The 23,923-nt window shown below is 45.2% G+C and overlaps 1 long non-coding RNA gene across 2 annotated transcripts; it reads left to right on the top strand.

Moving 5' to 3' along the window:
- The first annotated feature begins 4,549 nt into the window (after positions 1-4,549).
- On the top strand, positions 4,550-23,881 carry LOC142826795 (uncharacterized). 2 transcript variants are annotated; one of them, XR_012901045.1, is made up of 4 exons: positions 4,550-5,361; positions 6,276-6,411; positions 22,417-22,525; positions 23,113-23,336. It is a non-coding gene; the product is annotated as an uncharacterized LOC142826795 (long non-coding RNA). The 2 variants fall into 2 exon arrangements; XR_012901046.1 differs by lacking the exons at positions 22,417-22,525; positions 23,113-23,336 and adding an exon at positions 23,806-23,881 and having other exon boundaries at positions 4,559-5,361.
- Positions 23,882-23,923: the final 42 nt, after the last annotated feature.

Here is a 23,923-nt window from a genome sequence, read left to right as displayed (position 1 = left end):
ACATTTTACATTAGCTTGTAGTTTGAAAAGACAGTATGAGGGTTTTTAAAAATACTCACACTTTGAAAACTGAAATAGTTGACTATTTTCCTCCATCATTTGTTTTATCCAAATTCAGTGGTATTTGGTGTGGAATTTTTATTTTACAGAAAAAGGCTAAGTAACATTTACTTAAAACACCTGTTCGCAATTCTCTAGTATGGGAAGGCGGTAAGATGTGTCGGATGTGGAGCACGTCAACCTTCTCTGGTTCCGTTACTCCTTGCATAAAATGTAATTTTAAATGCTACTTGAGAACCTATTGAATGAGAACATTCATAGATTATAAAGTCGGGAGAGACCACAGGGATCGTCTAGTATGACCCCCTGAATTAATTCCTGTTAGAATTAGAAAAATTTGGAAGTGCGGAGGGAGGTGGGGGGGGGGGGGGGGAGGAAGGAGAGAAAGCTTAGCTGTCAGTAATGGAAAAGAATTCACTGGGGCCAGTAGTAAGTTGTTCCAATGGTTATTACCGTACCGTTCTAAAAACGAATACCCTGTGCTTTCTAGCTTCAATTGTCTAGCATCAGCTTCCAGCTTTCTGATCTTGTCATACATTTGCTAGATTGAAGAGCCCTCTCTTTGTGTCTCATGGGGATACTTATGAACTGATCAAGTGACCCCTGAGCCTTCTTTTGGTTAAGCCGAAGGACTGAGCTCCTTGAGCCTTTCACTCCAACACATGTTGCAGTCATTCTCCTGCTCTTTTCTGAATCCTCTCCAATTTATCAAAATCCTTCCTGAAGGGTGGGATATCAGAACTGAAAATACTATTCCGGTGGGTGTCACACCAGTACCAAATAAAGATAATGCAGTCTTCCCCATCCTTCTAGATATTCCTTTGTGTATACTTTCAAGGATTGCATCGACCCTTTGGGTCACAGCATTTCACGTGGACCTCGTATTTAGCTGATCATCTATCAAGATCCCCAAGTCCTGGTTCATATTACGAAGGAGAAAAGGTATGAGAGGGGTAGCCATGTCAGTCTATAAGGTGCCACACAACTTCTCGTTGTTTAAGGAGAAAAGGGTTGACTGTGTCCCACCTGTGGAAAGGTCTGCTTTATTTTAACCTGGCGGGCATCTGCATGGACTTGCAGTAACATTACAAAGGTACTGGCAATGGAAAATAGACACAAACCTGATGCCAGCTAAGGAGTTGGTGCTACGATGGGTTTTTCCTACAGTCTCCAAGACTTTTAGAGCCTGAGTAGACAGTGACAATTTGGTCTTCCACGCCGCTTCTGATTTAACTGCTGATAGCAATGCTTGACATAGGGATGTTAAATGGTAAGCGGTTACCCAGGAAACAATCACCTGTAACTAGAGATGTTAAAATATATTTACACGCAGGGGGCAGGCATGAGCATGGAAAGAGGCAGCAGCCTAGGGGGCAGGTGGCTCTGCAGAAAACGGCACACGCAGGAGCCACCTTAAAAGCCAGCTCCCCGCACGTACTGGCTCCTGACAGCAGCGCAGGCGATAGGAGCGGCGGGCGGCTCTGGCTTCCCACGTACATTGGCTCTTGCCTTCCCCCACCCCACTCTCCGTGCTGCTGCCTCTCCATGTGCACCAGCTCCTCCCTCCTCTGTTCCCTCCCTACTTATTAGTTAACTGTGTACAGAAGTACACCTGAACATCCCTAACCTTACCGGTTGGTAATGGGATCTTACATCCCTGCCGGATAAGGAATTTTCTCCTGGTTTTGGACTAGTGAGAGAGTAACGTTATTGCCAAAATGGCAATATTTGGCTTGGCTTCTGTGTAAACAGATTTTGGCACAGAGACCAGTCCCGATTCCTTTAGTGGCCGCATCTTAACTTCACACTGTATGCAATCAGAAACCAGATGAGCCTTGAACTACCAAGCGTCTCTCCCTTCTAGTGGGGACAGGAGGGAGTGAAGGTGTGGCACGCCACGAGCTATGCAAAATCCAGTAGATAGAAAGTCCTGGATGTGTAAGGTGAGTCAGGAGGTAATACACCTTGAAGAGCTTGGGGCCCAATTTGGTCCTAGTGGAGAGTCAGTTGTTCCCCAGGACAAGGGCAGCCTGTGTACTCTAAAGTAACTATCTGAATTGCACGGACGTTGCACCCCTCAGAGGATGGTGTGGCTTTTCAAGACAGTGCCTAAGCTCAACATCGAAGTACGAGATCCTGCAAGTGGGTATAGAGAGTCTGCTGCAGCTGATTGCCACCGGGATCAGATTTGGATATGGATAAAGATCTCTAATGTTTTTATTGAACTAGATACTGCTGGCACTCAAGTAATGATAGGAGACTGTAATTTCCAAGATAAAAATTGGAGGGTAAGTGCTCCTAATAATGGCAGGACTCAAGTTTTTCTGGATGTGTGATAGCTGACAGTTCTTCACCATAAACTCACCGTTCCAACAAGAGGTGATGCAATTTTAAATTTGATATCGAGGGTTTAGCGAGACCTCACAGAAAGGTTGGTTGTAGGGGAAAACCTTGGTTCAAGTGATCGTGAGCTAATTTATTTTAAATTAAATGGATGGATACATAAAAGTAAGTGTACAACTAAGGTTCTTGATTTCAAAAAGACAAACTTGAAAACATATGAGGAATTAGTAGTAGATGTGGACTGGAGTGAAGAACTTGAGGATCCGAATGTGGAAGAGGTTTGGCATTTAAATCAAAGTTGCAGACCAAGTTGAATGAGCGAGGTGTCAATCAAGCATGTTATTAAGAGAAAGCAGAAAGCCTGAGAGCAGTGGAAGAGAGACGTACCAGCACGAAAACCAACCTCTTGGTTAGAAAGTGTAGCGGAAGAATGGACTGCCAAAAGCCAGGCAGAGCTGGAGCTTGCAAAGGAACTTAAAACCAGTAATAAAAGAGCTGCTACTCTTGGGTTGCCAGGGATGCTAAGTCTCAACCGGCCCCGGGGACCTGACTTTCTGAACCCGGGGCTCTCTGATCTAGCAATAGCCATAGTCGTGCCAGGCTAGCGTGTCCCAGATATGAGCGAGTCAACCTGTGCCTGTTTATTCTTTCTAAAACAAAAAATTATGATCTAAGAAACTATAGCATGTCTAATTTAACCTCCATTGTATGCAGGCTCTTGGAACAAATTTTGAAAGAGTCGTTAAGAACACAGAGGTTAAAAGCTAACAGAGAAAATACACCATGGTTTCACAAAAGGTGGATTACGCCAGACCAACCTGATCGGTCTGAGGAAATTGACTTTTTTACATGCAAGCAATCCAGTACATCTGATCTACCTGGATTTCAGTAAGGCATTTGATAGATGGGAATTAATGAGACTTGAAAGCTGGATAAAGAACTGCTGGGTTATAATGAATGGTGAACTGTCAGGCTGGAGTGAAGTTATTAGTGAAATTCCTTAAGGATAGGTATTGGAACCAATCTTCTTTAAGATTTGTATTCATGCTCCTGGCACAACAAGTGGAAATAGCCTCATAAAATTTGCAGAGAGGTAGTCTGGTCCTCCGCCATATTGGCAATATCATGCAATAAAATCTGGATGATCTCCAAAACTGGAATGGAATAAAATTTAGCAGTGCAGTTGGTAACAAAGATTTTTTTGGCTCTAAGTTGGGGACTTGTCAGTTGGAAGCAACAGAGAAGGAAACTGGTTTGTTACGAGATGACCACAAGCTGCCAGCATGAGGCAGCTGTGAAAAAGGCCAATGGAATGCTAGGATGCATCAGGCAAGGTATTTCCAATAGCCCTAGTGAAGCATTAATGTCATTATACACGACATTGGGGAGCTCTCAACTGGATTAGCGTGTGCAATTCCGGTTTCCCGGATTAAAGAGAGATTAGTGCAAACAGGGACAGGTGCAGTGAAGAGCCGCTAGGATGATCAGAGGAATGGAAAACCTTCCTTAGGCAAGAGAGGCTAAATGAGCTTGGCTTGTTGAGCCTAATCAAACAACAGCTGAGGGGAGATGCGCTCGCACTCCTTAAATACAGCAGAGGGATAAATACCAGGGAGGGAGAGGCATTATAAGTTAAGCACCAGTGTGGACACAAGAAAAAATGCAGACAAACTGGCCATCGATACATTTAGGCTTGAAATTAGACAAAGGTTTCTAACAATCAGAGGCGAGAATTTCTGGATTAACTCCTCAGCGAAAAGCACGGAGGACCTAAAACCTTACCGGCTTTAAGACTGTGCTTAATAATTGTACGGAGAGGGTGGTATGAGGGGACTGTTTACAGTGGCACGTAGTCACGCTGCAACCGTTAACAGCAAATACCCACCGTGGCCAGTGATGAGACTCTAGTCGTGGAGCTCTCGGAGTTACTACAATGTCTTTTTACCTAGGAGTCTGAAGCTACATCTACGCTACGCGGCATACCTTTTTCCAATACATCAATGTAGTGTAGACATTGTCTGGATGTTTGGATCTTGCTGGCACGTTCGGGGTCCAGCTGACCACCATATTTAGGACTGGGAAGGAATTTTCCCTTGGGCCAAATTAGCAGTGTCTTGGGGGGTTCACCTTCTTCTGCAGCATTGGGCATGGGTCACTTGCACGGTTATATGAGTAAATGGTGAATGGCCTGTAACTTTAAAACAGGATTTGAAGACTTCAGTAACTCAGTCAGGGGTTATAGGTCAAATGTTGTTCCAAAACTTTCAGAAATATTTGGAAACCGTGTTATGGTTGCTACACGGACACGGTAGCAAACGTAAGTGTTCGGCACACTCTCAAAAAGCCCATCCTGCAAATACCTCTCATCCTGAGGGGCATCAATGTAATCAGATGGGAATGACAACTATCTTTGGCAAACATGGGTTATTTACACAGTATAACAAGTGATTGCATTGCCAATTGCTTTCTTCTGCTACGATCTAAATTTGGGCAAGCTGGGGTTGTGCTTTTCTTGGTCTTCCCTCATCCTTGGGGCTAAGACCAAAGGGGGCCTTTTCCTTTGATTTTATGGATGTCAAATCTAGCTGCAATGGGTCTTCTCTCTTTCCACAGGCTCATATTTTAAAATTTTAGCATTTTGGAGATTACTATAAATGCACCATAACACAACTGTGACGGGGCGAACAGGCCCCGCACTGCAGGGCTGGGAGTAGCCCAGGCCCAGCTGGCTGAGAGGGCCCCGCCCTTCCGGCCCTGCTGGGCATGCTCCCAGCAGAGGCCAGGTATAAAGGCAGAGGGAGCCCAGCAGGCAGGAAGACAGCTGGGGGAAGGAGGAGACCAAGCCAGGCCAGTGTTTGTGCAGCCGCTGGGACTAGAGCTGCTGCCAGTGCTGGACCCAGACACCGAAGAAGCAGACCCCGACTCCAGGAGACCGGAACCTGCCCACAACCCCAGCAGGTCCTGCCTCGGAGGACAAGGGGCCCCGGGGGAACCAGGGCGCGGTAGGAAGCAGCCCAGGGCAGGGGATACAAAATTTGGCTCGGCCTGTATCGGCCGGATTCCCCGCCGAGCTGGCAGGAGCCACAGACCCTGCCTAAAAGGGCCCTGGGCTGGGGCCCGGTGGAGAGGGAGGGCCCGGGTCCCCCTACCACGCAGCCCCCCCCCCCCCCCGGATAACCAGGCCTGAGGCCGGGAGAGGCTCCTCAGAGGGACTAGGCCTTGATACCGTATATCCCCTGATAGAGGAGCCGGGACTTTGTGTTGGGACATTGATACCGTATATCCCCTGATAGAGGGGCCGGGACTTTGTGTTGGGACATTGATACCGTATATCCCCTGATAGAGGGGCCTGAACTTTTGGAGACTTTGGGGTGCGGTATGGGCCCGGAATGAGACGCGGGTCAGTATAAGGGGTTCAGCAGCCCCCGTCAGGGGCGTACCCCCTGACAACAACCCTCCCCTGTCTGTTAGAACCAAGCTGTTAGGAGAGTTCTCTTTATCATATTTCAAGCATAGTTTCCTCGCAAAGCTTGGCTTGTTCAATGTTGCATTTTTTATTTATTTTTTTAAGCATTTGAACCAATTGTTGTCCAGGACTGGTTCCTTTTGCTTTGCTCTTTACTCAATTGACTAAACACGTAAGAAATTATTAACTAAGCTAAACTAACTTTAAACCTTCTATTTTAAAACGATCCTGTAAAAGTAAACTTAGTGCATGAGATTGTCAATTAAATATTCAATGCATTAAAAGCAAGACTTCTATAAATAAAAGCACTCCAACGGTCACAGATCTGACTTAACGTATATAGCTTTATTATGAGGAACCAACAGTGAAGGATTGCAGAAAACAAGACAGTTGATTTCTCTTGCAGATTGTATTTGGGGAGCTGGTGGGGCAAACTCAGGGAAGTCTCTGCTTGGACTGTGAGTTCTGACACATGATACCTCTGTCGTTATTGCACCAAATTGTGTGTTTGCAATACCATCTGCCTACGTTAGCATAACATCGTAAGTAGCCTTCATCTTACTGCATCTTTAACACATTAATATTACCGCAATTACATAATTTAAAATAAGGTTACTTTGCAAGCATTTTGTAAATTTGTTTTTATGAAAGCAATCGTGTTCAATGAGAGATCGATCAGTACATACGTGGTAATGAAAGAATTGCCACCAAAGAATTGAGGGGATCTATTCCTTCTGAGATATGGGTCTGTTGCGGAATGGGAGAGCAAGATTCTGAAGTGTGCATGTCAGAGTAGACTAAAAGATCATGGCCATCCTTTCTGGCTTTAAAGCCTGCTTTGTGGCACTGATCATCCTGACTGATCTGTTGCAGTGACCAAGAATTAAGTACTGGTTCTCTAGTGCCTTAAAGGCATCTTTTAGCTTTCACATTACGTCTAGACTGCAAACCTTTTTCGAAAGATGCTCTTTTTCTAAAGTATCTAGACTATAACCAGTACTTTCAAAAAAGCAAACCGCTTTTTCAAAGAGAGCACTCAGGCAGTCTGGATGCTGTCTTTTGAAAAAGCACAGTTTACATTACATAGCGCCTTTTTTCGAAAGGTGTTATTCCTCATAAAACGAGGTCTTCCGCGGTCAAAAAACCTGCCATAGTCTTTTGATTTACTTTCGAAAGAACACGGCAGCTGTCTAGATGGAGGGGAAGAAAGGCCACTTTAAAAAAAAAAAATCCCGTAGTCTAGACCCACCCTAAAATACTTAATTTTTAAATCCATGTGATTCACCTTGTGCTGCATTAATTTGAGGTACCGGATTAGTGGCAAAAATTGTGGGCAGAGACTGAAAATTAAGCTGATTTCCTTCTCACTCTCGTTCTACAATACAAGCTGTGATCAAGAATTTTTCTATTGCTTCCTTTTCTCCTGCATTCATGACACTGCTATTTTTTCAGCATAACAGAACCGCCTATGACACTGTACCATTAGTATTGGTTGCCCAATTTAACCGGAGACAGATTCACACGTTAAACAAAATAAGCCATTTCTGTATAGTGCAGGTGATTATTTTGAAAGTATTATTTTTTCTTAAACACCAAAGAAGTTTGAAAGAAATAGTACCTCTTCAATTTGGAAATGTTAACATTAGAAGCACAGAAAGGAAACAAGTTATATTTATCTAGTGATTGGGGGAGAGGGATAGCTCAGCTGACTGAGCCTTGGCCTGCTAAACCACAGGATTGTGAGCTCAATCCTGGAGAGGGCCATTTTGGGATCTGGGGCAAATCTGTCAGGGGTGGTACTTGGCCCTGCTGTGAGGGCAGGGGACTGGACTCGATGACCTCTCAAAGTCCCTTCCAGTTCTACGAGATGATGGCATATCTCCATATTAAAAATTATCCTTACAGGACCAATTCTCTGCTATCCAGTTCTACATCTTAATTATTTTATGGGAAAAATAAGATGGAGAAGGTAGCTGTGGTCTACGGTAGTGTTTACAAAACACATTACACAAACATCTTCTCAGAGAGGGCTGCAGTGCTTTTTGGGGGACGGAGGCAAAAAACCTAGCTAATCGTGTTTCCATTTAGCCAACACATTTTGTGGGACTGGGTATCAATCCTTAAAAGACTTAGTGAATGTCATCACACCAAGCATTGCATTCCTTTACTACTTTTAATGTCTTCTCTAAACATGTATTGTGGCAGGTTTGTGCATGATTGCATTAAGCCACTTACTATTTACGACTATTCCAATGAAGAGGTAAATTAGGTTGCTGCTTCTTTGCAGGAATAAGAAGTTACTGTGGTATTTATGAATTAGGTTTGCGTAAATAACTTCAAAGCCTTACAATTAACAGAATAGACCCTGGTAACAAACAAAAAGTGAACACTGTTGCTTCCATTTCTTGGGGAAGGAAAAAATGTACTTCTCTCTAATTGTTGCATATAGACTATGCAAACAGATAGATGGCGTTTATAAGCAGAACGTAGAAAATATCAACCAGAACACACAGATTGGCTTTAACTGTAGAGAGAAGTTCTGCAACTGGTTTTCATGCTAGGTTTTAAAATTTTGCCTAATCATTTCTATATGCAGAAGAACTCGGATGCCTACTGATGAATAAGAAGCCTAATATTTTCCATCATTACATCGCTTTGATAACTTTTTTATTCTTCATGTAATATTGATTAGGAAAGTGTTTTGGAAAAACAATGCAGGCAAAATGGTCCTTGTAACCTGATTAAATGCGTCAGGTGTTTTAGTACTAAATATTGGCAAGTGGTTGCAGCAGTTACTCTCAACTGTCATCTCGTTTGACCAGGGGGATATTCTGGGAGGACATTTTAAAATGTGCATCGTAAACTAGGGCTCTGATAGTGTACAGTTAACCTTCACAGTTTTATGCAAGCCACCCCGCCCCCCAGCCTCTGTATCAGAGGCAGCAGAACGGTGGGGTGGTTCCCTGCACAAACCTGCTCCTGTAGAGCCTCCTCCTTCCCCCTGACATATAAATGTGCAACCGCTGAAAAATTCAGCAGTTACATATTAACCCCCTAATCATTTTTGTTGCCCTCCGCTAGACACTTTCCAATGCATCCACATCCTTTCTGTAGTAGGGAGGGCCCCCGAACTGGATGCAATACTCCATATGTGGCCTCACCAGTACCGAACAAAGGAGAACAACAACTTCTGTAGAGCTGCTGGAAATGCTCCTCCTAATGCAGCCTAATATGCCATTAGCCTTCTCAGCTACAAGGGCATGCTGTTGACTCTCATCTCCCTTCTCTTCCACTGTAATCCCCCGGTCCTTTTCTGGGCAACTACTGCTTAGACAGTCGGTCTCCAGCCTGGAACAGTGCTTAGGATTCTTCCATCCCACATGGAGGACTCTGCACTTATTCTTGTTGAACCTCAGATTTCTCATGACCCAAACCTCTAATTTGCCTAGGTCAATCTGGACCCTATCCCTGCCCTCCAGCATATCTACCTCTCCCCTTGGCTTAGTGTCATCTGCAAACTTGCTGAGGGTGCAACCCATCCCCTCATCCACGTCATTAATAAAGGTGATGGGGAAAAAATGACCTTAGCACTGATCCCTGAGGCACGCCACTTGAAACTGACGGCAAACCAGACATCAAGCTGTTGATCGCTAGCTGTTGGGCCTGACAATCTAGGCAGCTTTCCAGCCACCTTGTAGTCCATTTATCCAATCCATACTTCCTTAACTGGCTGCCGCGGATCCTGTGCTAGACCGTATCAAAGGTTTTGCTAAAAGCAAAGTCTCTCAGCCACCAACCTCCCCGTGTCCAGACAGCAAGTTACCTCATCATAGAAGCTAATCATTTTGGTTAGGCATGACTTGCCCTCCTTGGTGTATCCATGTCAACTAGTCCTGATTGGTTCTTTCTCTTCCAAGTGCTTCAAAATGGATTCTTCAGGACCCTCTCCATTATTTTTCCCGGGACTGAGGTGAGGCTGACTGGTCTGTAATTCCCTGGATTGTCCTCCCCCCTCTCATTACCCTTCACATCCCTAGCCAGCTGCAATTCCAATTGAGCTTTGGCTGTCCTAATTACACCCCCTGTATAAGAATGGCCGTACTGGGTCAGACCAAAGGTCCATCTAGCCCAGTATCCTGTCTGCTGACAGTGGCCAACACCAGGTGCCCCAGAGAGGGTGGATCGAAGACAATGATCAAGCGATTTGTCTCCTGCCATCCCTCTCCAGCCTCTGACAGACAGAGGCCAAGGACACCATTTTATCCCCTGGCTAATAGCCTTTTATGGAGCTAATGTCCATGAAATTATCTAGCTTCTCTTTAAACTCTATTATAGTCCTAGCCTTCACAGCCTCCTCTGGCAAGGAGTTCCACAAGTTGACTACACGCTGTGTGGAGAAGAACTTTCTTTTATTAGTTTTAAACCTGTTACTCATTAATTTCATTTGGTGTCCTCTAGTTTTTCTATTTTGGGAACTAATAAATAACTTTTCTTTATCGGCCCTCTCCACACCACTCATGATTTTATATACCTCTATCATATTCCCCCTCAGTCTCCTCTTTTCTAAACTGAAAAGCCTCAATCTCTTGAACCTCTCTGTTCCAAACCCCTAATCATTTTAATTGCCCTTTTCTGAACCCTTTCCAAGGCCAAAATATCTTTTTTGTGGTGAGGAGACCACATCTGTACACAGATGTGGGCGTACCATAGTTTTATACAGGGGCAGTAAGATATTATGGGTCTTATTTTCTATCCCTTTCTTAATAATTCCTTGTATCCTGTTTGCCTTTTTGACCGCTGCTGCACACTGTGTGGAAGTTTTCAGAGAACTGTCCACGATAACTCCAAGATCTCTTTCCTGATTTGTCGTAGCCAAATTAGCCCCCATCATACTGTACGTATAGTTGGGGTTATTTTTCCTGATGTGCATTACTTTACACTTATCCACATTAAATTTCATTTGCCATTTTGTTGCCCAATCACTCAGTTTGGTGAGATCTTCTTGGAGTCCCGCACAGTCTGCTTCTGTCTTGACTATCCTAAACGGTTTGGTATCATCTGCAAACTTTACCACTTCACTGCTTACCCCTTTCTCCAGATCACTTATGAATAAGTTGAAAAGGATTGGTCCCAGAACTGACCCTTGGGGGACACCACTAGTTACCCCTCTCCGTTCTGAAAATTCACCATTTATTCCTACCCTTTGTTTCTTGTCTTTTAACCAGTTCTCAATCCAAGAAAAGACCTTCCTTCTTATCCCATGGCCATGTAATTTACACAAGAGTCTTTGGTGAGGGACCTTGTCAAAGGCTTTCTGAAAATCTAAGTATACTATATCTACTGGATCCCCCTTGTCCGCATGTTTGTTAACCCCTTCAAAGAACTCTAAGGGTACGTCTAGACTACATGCCTCTGGCGACAGACGCATGTAGATTAGGGTACCGGACATAGTAAAATGAAGCGGCGATTTAAATAATCGCCGCTTCATTTAAATTTACATGGCTGCCGCGCTGAGCCGACAAACAGCTGATCAGCTGTTTGTCGGCTCAGCGTGACAGTCTGGACGCTCCCCTGCCGACATCAAAGGTATTTGTCGACCACCCAGGTATGCCTCCTGGGATGAGGCATACCTGGGTGGTCGACAAATACCTTTGATGTCGGCAGGGGAGCATCCAGACTATGGTGCTGAGCCGACAAACAGCTGATCAGCTGTTTGTCGGCTCAGCGCGGCAGCCATGTAAATTTAAATGAAGCGGCGATTATTTAAATTGCCGCTTCATTTTACTATGTCCGGTACCCTAATCTACATGCCTCTGTCGCCAGAGGCATGTACTCTAGACGTACCCTAATAGATTAGTAAGACAGGATTTCCCTTTACAACAGAGTTTCCCAAACAATGGGCCTCAGCATGGCTCGTGGTTGCCGGAAGGGCCGGCCTTAGGGCTATTCGAGCCCCACGCTCCTGAACCCGGAAGTGCCGGCGAGTTACAGAGCTGGGGGTCCTGTTCCACCGATATGAGGAGCTAGGTCTCTCCCCCGGCTCTGCCTGGCGCGGGTCCCCCCGCTCGTCCTCCCACCCCACCCCCAGAGTATCCCTGCCATGCGTGGCTCCTCCTCACCGCCTGCTGCTGCCCATGTGCGGCGTTGCACGTGGGTGGGGAGGACGCCCGGGCGTGACGCGAAGTCACGGCCTGGGATTTTAAAAGTCTTCGGAGGCATGTGGCGGGGCCACGCTGACTCTGGCAGCCTCCGGCCCCACAATGTGGGAGGCAGAAGGTAGGGAACAGGCTTGGGTGGAGGCAGCAGCGGCAGTGGAGGCGGGCTTGCGTGGAGGGGGAGGAGTGGAAGGAGAAGGGGCTTGGGCAGGGGGAGGGGAAGGCACCAAGGAACAGGGTGCAGGAAAGAGAGACAAATGCCAGGGGGCCAAGTGCAGACAACGAGGGAAAGGGCAGGAGGGGAGGTGTTAGTGGGCGGGGGGACAGGGTGATGTTGGGAGAGGAGAGGAGAAGGGCATTGGGGGCTGGAGGAGGAGGTGGTGGGAGAAGGCTTGAAAGAAGGGGTGGGCATGTGAGAGGTGGGGATGGAGCAAGTCAGGTGTGAGGGCACAGAGGGGCAGGAGGGGATGTGGCAGAGAGTGCTGAGGGGATGGGTATCAGGGAAAGAGAGGGCAAAGGGGGAGGCACCAGGAGGGTGCAGGGCTAAGGGGATTCTGGGGTGAGGAGGAGGGGAGAGCTGGCCACTAGAAGCAGCACTGGACGGGGGAATCGGGGCAGGCTGGGGAGATTGGGGGGCTGGTGGAAGCAGGGCTGCCAGGGGGTGCAAGGTTGGGGGCAGGGAGCTGGCCAGGGAAGATGTGGGGAGGGGGGAAGAGAAGAAGCAGCTGCTGGATAGAGGGCTGGATGCAGACAGCAGGGCTGGCCAAGGGAGATTGGGAGGAGAAGGGGGGGTACCTGGCTGCCCGGGAGTGGGTTGGGGGAGTGGGGCTGGCCAGAGGCACGCTGGGGGGAGCAGGAGGGAGGAATGAATCGGCCTGAGGGGAGTGGGACTGACCCGGCCATATGTAGATCTTGGGACGCTGTCCCTGTTCCCTCCTTCCCCCTCGCAAAACATGAGTTAGTCCGGCCCGGGGTTTCTATTGTCCCCCCACACACACAACCTCCCTTGAGTAGTTGCGAACTGTCTGGCTGGTAGACACACTTATGGAGCCTGAGCACATTTACCAGCCAGGCCGTTTGAAACTACAAACTGATACATCTAGTAGTAATACAACTTACCTAAAGAGAAAATACCAGACATGTATTATGTCTGGTATTTTCTCAGTTTGTTTTTTATGTGTTTATATTTTTGGGCTGCAAAAAGCAGTATTTAAAAAAAAAGGGTTCCAACTAAAGTAAAAAGTTTGGGAAACCCTGGTCTAACCAGCTTTCTGTCTGTCTTACTGTCCATTTATCCAATCCATATTCCTTAACTCTCTGGCAAGAATATTGTGGGTGACCATATCAAAAGCTTTGCTAAAGCTGGCACTGGGGGTTTTGGGAGGACCAGAAACAATTTTTTGAATATTCATCATTTGATTAATGAATATGCAAATATGCAAATGAATGTTACCGGGCCTCCAAAAGTTCGTGAATGGATTTACTGGTCCCCGCATCAAAAAGTTTGGGAACCCCTGCTTTACAAAAACCATGTTGACTTTTGTCCAACAAATTATGTTCTTCTACATGCTTCACAATTTTATTCTTTACTATTGTTTCAACTAATTTGCCCGGTACTGAAGTTAGACTTACCGGTCTGTAATTGCCAGGATCGCCTCTGGAGCCCTTTTTAAATATTGGTGTCATGTTGGCTACCTTCCAGTCATTAGGTACGGAAGCCGATTTAAGGGATAGGTTACAAACCACAGATAATAGTTCAGCAATTTCCCATTTGAGTTCTTTTAGAACCCTTAGATGAATGCCATCTGGTCCCGGAGATTTGTTAACATTAAGTTTTTCTATTTGTTCCAAAACCTCCTCTAATGACACTTCAATCCGGGACAGTTCCGCAGATTCATTACCCACAAAGGACGGTGCAGATTTGGGAATCTCTCCAACGTCCTCAGCCGTGAAGACTGAAGCAAAGAGATAATTTAGTTTCTCTGCAATGGCTTTATCGTCCTTGATCGCTCCTTTTATAGCTCGATTATCTAGGGGACCCACAGAGTTTTTTTTAGCAGGCTTCCTGCTTCTAATGTACTTAAAAACATTTTGTTATTTCTTTTTAAGTTTTTGGCTAGCTATTCCTCAATCTTTTTTTGCTTTTCTTATTAGATCTTTACACTTGACTTGACAGTGTTTATGTTCCTTTCTATTTATCTCACTAGGATTGGACTTCCACTTCTTAAAAGATACCTTTTTGTCCCTCGCTGCTTCTTTTAAATGGTGGTTAAGCTACGGTGACTCTTTTTTAGGTCTCTTGCTATGTTTTTTAATTTGGGGTATACATTTAAGTTGGGCCTCTATTATGGTGACTTTAAAAAGTTTCCATGCAGCTTTCAGGGATTTGGCTCCAGCCACTGTACCTTTTAATTTCTGTTTAACTAACCTCCTCATTTTTGTGTAATTCCCCTTTTTGAAATTAAATGCCAGGGTGCTGGACTGCTGAGGTGTTCTTCCCACCACAGGAATGTTGAATGTTGTTATATTATGGTCACTATTCCCAAGCGGTCCTGTAATGGTTATTTCCTGGACCTGATCCTGCGCTCCACTCAGGACTAAATCGAGAATTGCCTCTCCCCTTGTGGGTTCCTGCACCAACTGCTCTAAGAAGCAGTCATTTAAGCCATTGAGAAATTTTATCTCCACTTCTCTTCCTGAGGTGACATATATCCAGTCAATATGGGGGGTAATTAAAATCCCCCATTATTATAGAGTTCTTTATTTTGGTAGCCTCTCTAATCTCCCTCAGCATTTCAATGTCAGTATCGCTGTCCTGGTCAGGTGGTCGGTAATATATCCCTACTGCTAATTTCTTATTATTGGAGCATGGAATTACTATCCATAGCGATTGTATTGAACATGTTGATTCACTTAATATTTTTATTTCATTTGATTCTACATTATCTTTCACATACAGTGCCACTCCGCCACCCACCCAGCCTACTCTGTCCTTTCGATATATTTTATATCCTGGTATGATTGTGTCCCACAGATTTTCCTCATTCCACTAGGTTTCAGTGATGCCTCTTATGTCAAGCTCCTCATTTAATACGAGGTACTCTAGTTCACCCATCTTATTAGTCAGACTCCTAGCATTTGTGTAGAAGCACTTTAAAAATTTGCCACTGCTTATTTGTCTGCCCTTCCCTGATGCATTGGATTCCTTTGTATGCAGTTGTTTGTCTGCTCTGGCCCATGATTTGCCCTCTCCCCTCCTCTCTTTCTGACTACAGCTTAGAGAATCTCTATCAATGGATTCTCCTCTAAGAGAAGTCTCCCTCCGATTTACGTGCATCTCTGCACCAATCGGCTTTCCCCCATCTCTTAGTTTAAAAACTGCTCTACAGCCTTTTTAATGTTTAGTGCCAGCAGTCTGGTTCCACCCTGGTTTAGGTGGAGCCCATCCTTCCTGTTTAGGCTCCCCCTCTCCCAAAAGTGTCCCCAGTTCCTAATAAATCTAAACCCCTCTTCCCTACACCATCATCTCATCCACGCATTGAGACTCTGAAGCTCTGTCTGCCTACCTGGCCCTGCGCGTGGAACTGGAAGCATTTCCGAGAATGCCACCATAGAGGTCCTGGATTTCAGTCTCTTTCCTAGCAGCCTAAATTTGGCCTCCAGGACATCTCTCCTACCCTTCCCTACGTCATTGGTACCTACATGTACCACGACCACTGGCTCCTCCCCAGTACTACACATAAGTCTATCTAGATGCCTCGAGAGATCCGCAACCTTCGCACCAGGCAGGCAAGTGACCACATGGTTCTCCTGGTCATCACAAACCCAACTATCTATGTTTCTAACGATCGAATCGCCCACTACTAACACCTGCCTCTTCATAACTGGCATTCCCTCCCCCTTAGAGGTATCCTCAGTGCGAGAGGATACTGCAACATCCTCTGGGAGGAGGGTCCCAACTACGGGATGGTTTCCCTCTGCTCCCATTGAATGCTCTGTTCCCTTGAGACTTTCATCCTCCTTAAGAGCACTGGGGCTCTCAGACTGGAGGTGGGACAGTACTACAGTGTCCCGGAAAGTCCCATCAACATAGCTCTCTGCCTCCCTTAGCTCCTCCAGTTCAGCCACGCTGGCCTCCAAAACCCAAACTCGGTCTCTGAGGGTCAGGAGCTCCTTGCAACGGGTGCACACATATGCCACCCACCCACAGGGCAGGTAATCATACATGTTACACTTGATGCAATAAACAGGATAGCCCCCACTCTGCTGCTGGGCTTCTGTCTCCATTTTTCTAATGAATAAGTTTAAGTATAAATTGGGATTCTTTTTAAACCTCTGGAATATAGATTATTATACGAGTTATGTTTTAAAGAAGGTCATAAGTCACTAGTGCCCTCTAACCTCCCTCTCCAAACTCCCTGTTAGCTGTTCCTGTTCGCAAGCTCCTTGGTCGCTGAGTCACAGGCTTATATAGCTCTGGTAGTCCCTTCCCCTGACTGAGGCTCAGCCAATTAACAGAGGCTTCTAGATTTCAAACCTTTTAGAATCTCCTTCAAACAAACCAACCAAACAGACAAACACAAGCTCAGCACACAGTAAATAACTCCCTCACACACAAACACACACTCCAGACAGCCACTTACCACAAGGGTCCCGTTTTTACTCCTCTTTTACCTGGAGAACTCCCTCTCCAAACAATACTCCAGCAATATATTTATACTCCTTCCTAGACATCTGTTCAAGTTGCCACTTCTTGTAAGTTTCCTTTTTATGTTTGAGCTCACCAAGGATTTCACTGCTAAGCCAAGCTGATGGCCAACCAGAGTTGCTTTTCTTACTGCACATCGGGATGGTTTGTTCCTGGGCCTTCAATAAGGCTTCTTTAAAATACTGCCAGCTCTCCTGGACTCTTTTCCCCTTCATATTAGCATCCCAGGGGATCTTGGCCATAATTTCTGATGGAATCAGTCTGCTTTTCTGAAGTCCAAGGTGTGTATTTTGCTGCCCTTCTTTCTTCCTTTTGTCAGAATCCTGAAGTCGATCATCTCATGATCACTGCTTCCTAGGCTGACATCCATGTCTACTTCCCCTACTAATTCCTCTGTTTGTGAGCAGCAGCTGAAGCTGTATATAGCCCCTTGTTGGATCCTTCAGCACTTGTACCAGGAAGTACCCCAACATTCTCCAAACACTTCCTGGATCGTCTGTATATTGCTGTATTGGTCTCCCAGCAGATGTCCCCCGTGAGAACCAGAGCCTGTGATCTGGAAGGTTCTTAGTTGTCTGAAGAAAGCCTCGTCACCTCATCGACCTGATCTGGTGATCTATAGCAGACAACAAGTACAACATCACTTCTGTTGTTCTTGCCTCTAAGCTTAACCTAAAGACTCAACGGGCAAGTAATCTGCCTGCAAAGATTCTCTTCCCTCTCTTCATTAGATGAATCTCATCTTTTCCTAGCAATCAATGAGCCCAGAACAGCATCCTATGGTCGAAAAACAAAAGCCCTCTCTGAAGACCACCTCCACAAGCAAGCATTTACTTCCAAAATTCAAAGATGCCTGCCTGGACCATTTCCTTCAATAGAGAGGATTGACAAGACCACCACCTGCACCTCAAACTCCTTGATCCTTCTTCCCATCACTGCATAATCTGCAGTGACCCACTCAAGGTCATTCTTGGCAGTATCGTTAGATTCCCCCATAGAGAAGTAGGAAGGGGTAGTGATCCAAAAGTTTGATCAGTCTCGGAAGACTCCGTCACATCCTGAATTCTCCAGGTAAGCAGCACACTTTGAGATTTATGATCTGGACAGCAGAGGGATGACTCCATCCCTCTTAAGAGGGAGACCACGACAACCACCACCACCCCTCTCCTCCTCTTGGGACTGGTGGTGGTGGAACCCTCGAGCCTAGGCAATCCATGCCTTCTGGTCAATGGGGTCTCCTCCTGATGCCTTCCTTTGGAGGTCTCTGCCAAAGCATTTCCCACAGTAATACGTGTGAAGAGACCCTAAGAGCGGTTACTTGCTTCTATCAGGATTCTGGAGTTGTCGTCTCCTGGAAGTCATATGCTGCCAATTTTCTTCTCTGTTCTGGGCTCCCCTCAATGGTTTTTCAGCATGTAGTGTATGCAGTATTAAATGCTGTCTTCTATCCAGATGAAATTTCTTCAATCTTCCGGGAGGAAGACAAACATAGCACATGCTGTGCAACTCCCAACAGCTTATCTTTATTTATTCTACCTTCCTTCTGAGAGGCTCCTATGTTTTTATTGCCCCCTGAAGGCTGAAGAGAAGAAAGAAAAAACAAAAACCAAGAAAAAGTACAACCTCTGTGGGGCTGCCTCTAAGCAAACTTGTGTGTTGGCTGCTCATTTAGTTTGCTCTGGCTGCCTCTGGTAGAAGGTTGCTGTCTCCAAGCCTGGCCTCCAACCCAATCAGCCTCTCTAGGCCCCCCCATCTGCAACAAAGCACTTTCAACTGCCAAACACATGGTCACACACTCCCTGCAACTAGCACCACTGAGACAGACACTAGGATACTCATCCCACCAGCCCACAGCACAGCTCCTTGTCTCCAACACACCTTCCATGCCACCCCGTCACGCCAAAAAAGCCACGCTTACCTGAGAGCTCCTATCGGATGTTTCCCAGGCTATCTCTGAAATGCTTCCAGTTCCACTCACAGGGCCAAGTATGAAGGCTGCACTGCAGAGTCTCTATGCATGATGAGACCATGGTGTAGAAAGGAAGGATTTAGCTCTATCAGGAATGGCGGGAACTTTGGAGAAAGGGGGATCCTATACTGGAATGATGTGCTCTATCTAAATCAACATGGAACCCGACTGCTGGCACATAACATAAAAAAGGTCGTGGACCAATTTTTAAACTAAGGGCTAGGGGAAAGCTGATGGGTTCAGAGGAGCACATGGATCAGACAGAGACATCTCTTAGGGGAGCGATATTCCACTCCGTGTTTCATTTGCATAAGCTTTTCCACAAGAAGGCTACGGTGTAGACGTAGCCTCTGTGTTTCTCTTATAGCACTTGCTACCTTTTATTGTTATTGTTATCATAGAATTATAGAATCCTAGGGCTGGAGGAGACCTCAGGAGGTCATCGAATCCTACACCCTACCCAAAGCAGGACCAACCCTAACTAAATCATCCCACCCATTGTGAAGCTGGGACTTAAAAACCTCTAGGGATGAGATTCTGGCACCTCCTTAGGTAACCCATTCCAGTGCTTCACTGCCCTCCTAGTGACATCGTTTTTCTTAATATCCAACCTAAACCTCTCCCACTGTAACTTGAGACCATTGCTCCTTGTTCTGCCATCGGTCACCGAGAACAGCCTCTCTCCATCCTCTTTGGAACCTCCCTTCAGAAAGTTGAGACTGCTATCATATCTTCTCTTCTGCAGACTCAATAAGCCCAAATCCCTCAGCTTCTCCTCATAAGTTATGTGCTCCGGCCCCCTAATAATTTTGGTTGCTCTCCGCTGGACCCTCTCCAATGTGTCCACATCCTTTCTATAGTGGGGAGCCCAGAACTGGACACAGATGTGGCCTCACCAGTGCTAAACAAAGGGGAATAATAACTTCTCTAGATCAACTGGAAAAGCTCCTCTGAATGCAACCTAATATGTAATTAGCCCTCTTGGCTACAAGGGCACACTGTTGACTCATATGCAGCTTCTCACCCACTGTAATCCCCAGATCCTTTTCTGCTGAACTGCTACTGCTACTTAGCCTGTAACAATGCTTGAGATTCTTCCGTCCCATGTGCAGGATTCTGCACTTGTCCTTGTTGAACCTCATCAGATTTCTTTTGGCCTAGTCCTCCAATTTCTCTAGGTCACTCTGGACCCTATCCCTATCCTCTAAAGTATCTAGCTGAATGTTCTCTGCAAACTTGCTGATGGTGCAATCCATCCCCTCATCCAGGTCATTAATAAAGATGTTGAACAAAACCGGCCCTAGAACCGATCCTTGAGGCACTCCGCTTGAAACCGAACACCAGCCAGACATTGCGCCATTGATCACTACCAGTTGAGCCCGACAGTCTAGCCAGCTTTCTATCCACCTTATAGTCCATTTATCCAATCCATACTTCCTTAATTTGCTGGCAAGAATACTGTGGGAGACCATATCAAAAGCTTTGCTAAAGTGACTTCCCAATGTCAACAGAGCCAGTTACCTCATCATAGAATCTAATCAGATTGGTCAGGCATGACTTGCCCTTAATGACTATTCCTGATCATTTTCTCCTCTTCCAAGTGCTTCAAAATGGATTCCTTGAGGATCCCCTCCATGATTTATCCAGGGACTGAGGTAAGGCTGACAGGTCTGTAGTTTCCTGGATTGTCCTTTATAGTGCTGCATTCTTGAGGGTATAATATCCAGCCATGCAAAAGTAATGAAAAACCTCCCCACTAGCCCCTCCCCAATATCCAATATACTGAATCTGCCTAATTGTATGAGGAGGTCCCGCTAAAGCAGGAATGGGGAATCTATAGTTGGCAGGCTGGGATTCTCTGGACTCCTTCCTGACCCCTGTGTAACCTGCTTTTTCCTCCCTGGGTTATGCGGCAGCATGCCACGCTCACCTGTGTGCCTAGGTGCCTGATAGTTTTAACATAAAAAGATATCCTGAGTACCCCAGTGGCAATGTTGTTTAGTTTGGGATTCCCTATCTACCCCCTTGCTGCAGTCCCTTGCTCCTAAAGGAACATACAATGGCAGTGCCTCCACCTGGCTGGCCCTCTAGACACTTAATGGTATGCCGTAGGAGTCTCCAGGAATAAAATTATTCCAGTAATAATCTGGACCTAACTCCAAAACAACAATTATAAATAACAATCTAATTGATTAAATTAGAATTAACTCACCTTTACTTAATGACTTAAAGAAACAGGGTTTCACAGACTAAAAGCGAATAAAATCAATTCAAGTACACCCAAATACCCTCCCAGATCCTACACCCCAATCTCATGACCCAGATCACAACCCCCTTCTTCACCCAAACTCCAGACCTCACACTGTCTCCTGCGCCCGAGTCCCATAGTCCATGCACTCTTCTGCATCCAACCTCCATCCTAGTCCTGGCACCCCCTCCACAGAAAAGTGTGGCCCTTGACCACTGTGGAGGCAGGAAAAGGGAATAAGGGAATTTGTGTGCAGCCATCTTGGTCTTGTTAACAAGAGAGCAAGAGTCAGGCTAAGTCTGTGGCCTGACAACGCGAGATCTGTAATTAGACGCTGCCTTTGCCTCTCGCCTCCATACGGAGATAAGGACGAATGCTGACTCTGGCAGGGACCTTGAGATAAGGAGCATCTGGGTGGAACTAAATAACTGTTAGCCATTGGTGTTTGTAATGGGAAGGAGACTAATTGTTATTGGTATTATATCTAATAGACAGTATATAAACTGCTTCATAATTGCTTGTATTCGAAGATCTGCCTCGGAGGGGGGGGGGCTTCTCCCCTGTCCGAACCAGTTTTTCCCTTGCTGCAGCTCGTAATAAAACTGCCTCTGGCTACTTGTTGCTACAAACTCAGAGTGAGGACAATGTTTTCTTCCACACCACTTTCCAAAATCTTGGAATGGCCCCCCACCAAAAATTATTGCTCACCCTTGCTATAATTTTATCAGCAATGTAAATATAGTCTGCATTGCTGTATTTTTACAATTGATAAGATGTGTTTGATGTTTACAAAAATAATTAGAAAGCTGTTAAATCATCATATTCCAAATACCATGTGGATAAATGGTCACTTATAGAGCTGGTAATAATTGATCCCCTGGGCAATGAAATAAAGCATGAAAGACAATTCCTGAGGAATTGGAAGGGATCTTTCTAGACACTTAGTTTCATAGTTCACATGCAGGGCCGGCTTCAGGCCGATTCCCCGGAATCGGGCCCCGTGCCTATGTGTGGGGCCCCACGCCTAAGAGGGCCCCACTCCCAGGCATGCGGCGCATGTGTGGCTCCCGCCCCGGCCGCACGGTGCATGTGCGGTGCCGCCCCCGTGCATCAGGCCCCGCACTTCCGAAAGCCGGTCCTGTTCACATGTATAGTTATTGTGCAAGCTGTTTTAAAAACTAGTGACACTGAGGAAGACTGTGCTTCATAATGGACATTGAGTCAACTTGTGAAATCTGATCATGGCCAACTTCTTCATTGAAAGTGGGCAGAAAACACTAGCACATAGTATGAGTCATAGGAAGTTAGTAGCAGCACTGATACGATTATATGAAACCAAGTGAATAGATGTGTTAATTTGATTGTTTCAAGGTAGAAAAAGAAAGGGTTACAAAACATGTTGAGAAACTGCAACAAAAAAGAAAGCACTGTTATACAGTTGGCTACTGTACATCCTTCAAATTTCAGGTCTTTCCTCTTTCAAAGAAGCGAAACACCAACAGGGAATTGGAAAACAAAAATGGTAGAACACAACAGATAAACGGATGGGTTCAACTGTGGACCACTAATCCTCAAGGTATTCAGTGCCAGAAGTCAACTATTTTTATAATGTTCATCATTGTTAATAGTGATACATGAGTTAATTTTTTTCTAAGTGGAAGTGTAATTAGTTTGCAGAAACATATTTATAGTTTAAAGACATCAGCAGAGTGCAGACTACACAAAAGACGCTAAATGCAGTCAGAAGAAAAATACAATTTTTTTAAATAAAAGAATCAGGTTACAGTAACTGTGCCACATTCTTAGTGGGACTCTAACATATTATAACAGATTTAGTTCTATAGTGGTGATTCTGCATGAATAATATCTGGAAGTACTGTTAAAAATGTGGTGGGAGTGAATGGGTGCTATAGATTCAGCAGGGAAATCTCTTTGGATACCATTATATCCACCATCCATAAACCAAAATGGATAGAAATATAGGCTGGGGCTCCAAATATACTTTGACCCATGAGCACTCCCCTCCCCCCACACACACACTCAAAGGAAAAGTTTGCAAAACAGTTAATTTTTAATGGAATTAATGCTACTGAATAAGTCAAGAATTCTATTTACAATTTACAATGTAACCATGCTTTGTCCATCTTTCATTGTTTTTTCCAGAGAGTAAAGGACTATTGTTTATATTGCAATTCTGTGACTTGCAGTAAAAAAAGTACAGCTGGAAGGATGGTAAGAAAGAAAAAGCTACGAGAAATTGAGCCCTACAAATCCACAGATATCTGATTTGTATCTGTGGGTATCCACATCCACGGATGCGGATATATGCAGTTCATTTTTGCAGATTTAGATGTGGATACCAATTTTGTATTCGGGCTGGAGTCTAATGAGAAAAACACAAGCAGTGCAAGCACAAAGTTGGTGGCCAAAAATGTAACCAGTTGCATATTGTGCCAATTTAATAATTGTTTAAGGATCATGTTTTTTGTAATAAATTTCATAGACTCATAAAATACTAAAATTGGAAGGGACCTCAAGAGGCTGTCAAGTCCAGGCCCCTGCATTCACGGCAGGACCAAGCACCATCTAGCTCATCCCTTACAGAGGTATATCTAACCTGTTCTTAAATATCTCCAGTGATGGAGATTCCCCAGTCTCCCTAAGCGATTTATTCCAGTGCTTAACCACTCTGACGGTTAGAAAGTTTACATTAGCAAGTATTTCCACTAATGCTCATAGTCATCTTCAGCGGGGATTATATTCTGAAGGAATATTATTTTGTAAATTGTACCATTTTATCAAAATTATCTGTATAATTGTGACTTTTTAATTTAGTTTTCTCATGTACTATTAAAGGTGCAGTGTGATTCTTGTGAGAGGTGAGCACACGTGTCTTGCATTCCTGAGAAAATTACTGAAAAGAACGTGAGTGGTGAGAATAAACAGTACAGATTCAACAAGTGTGCTTAGTCCT

Source organism: Pelodiscus sinensis, chromosome 2 (assembly GCF_049634645.1).
Source record: "Pelodiscus sinensis isolate JC-2024 chromosome 2, ASM4963464v1, whole genome shotgun sequence".
NCBI lineage: Eukaryota > Metazoa > Chordata > Testudines > Trionychidae > Pelodiscus > Pelodiscus sinensis.
The sequence above is the reverse complement of the archived record's forward strand: the minus strand, read 5'-3'. Positions and strand labels throughout refer to the sequence as shown.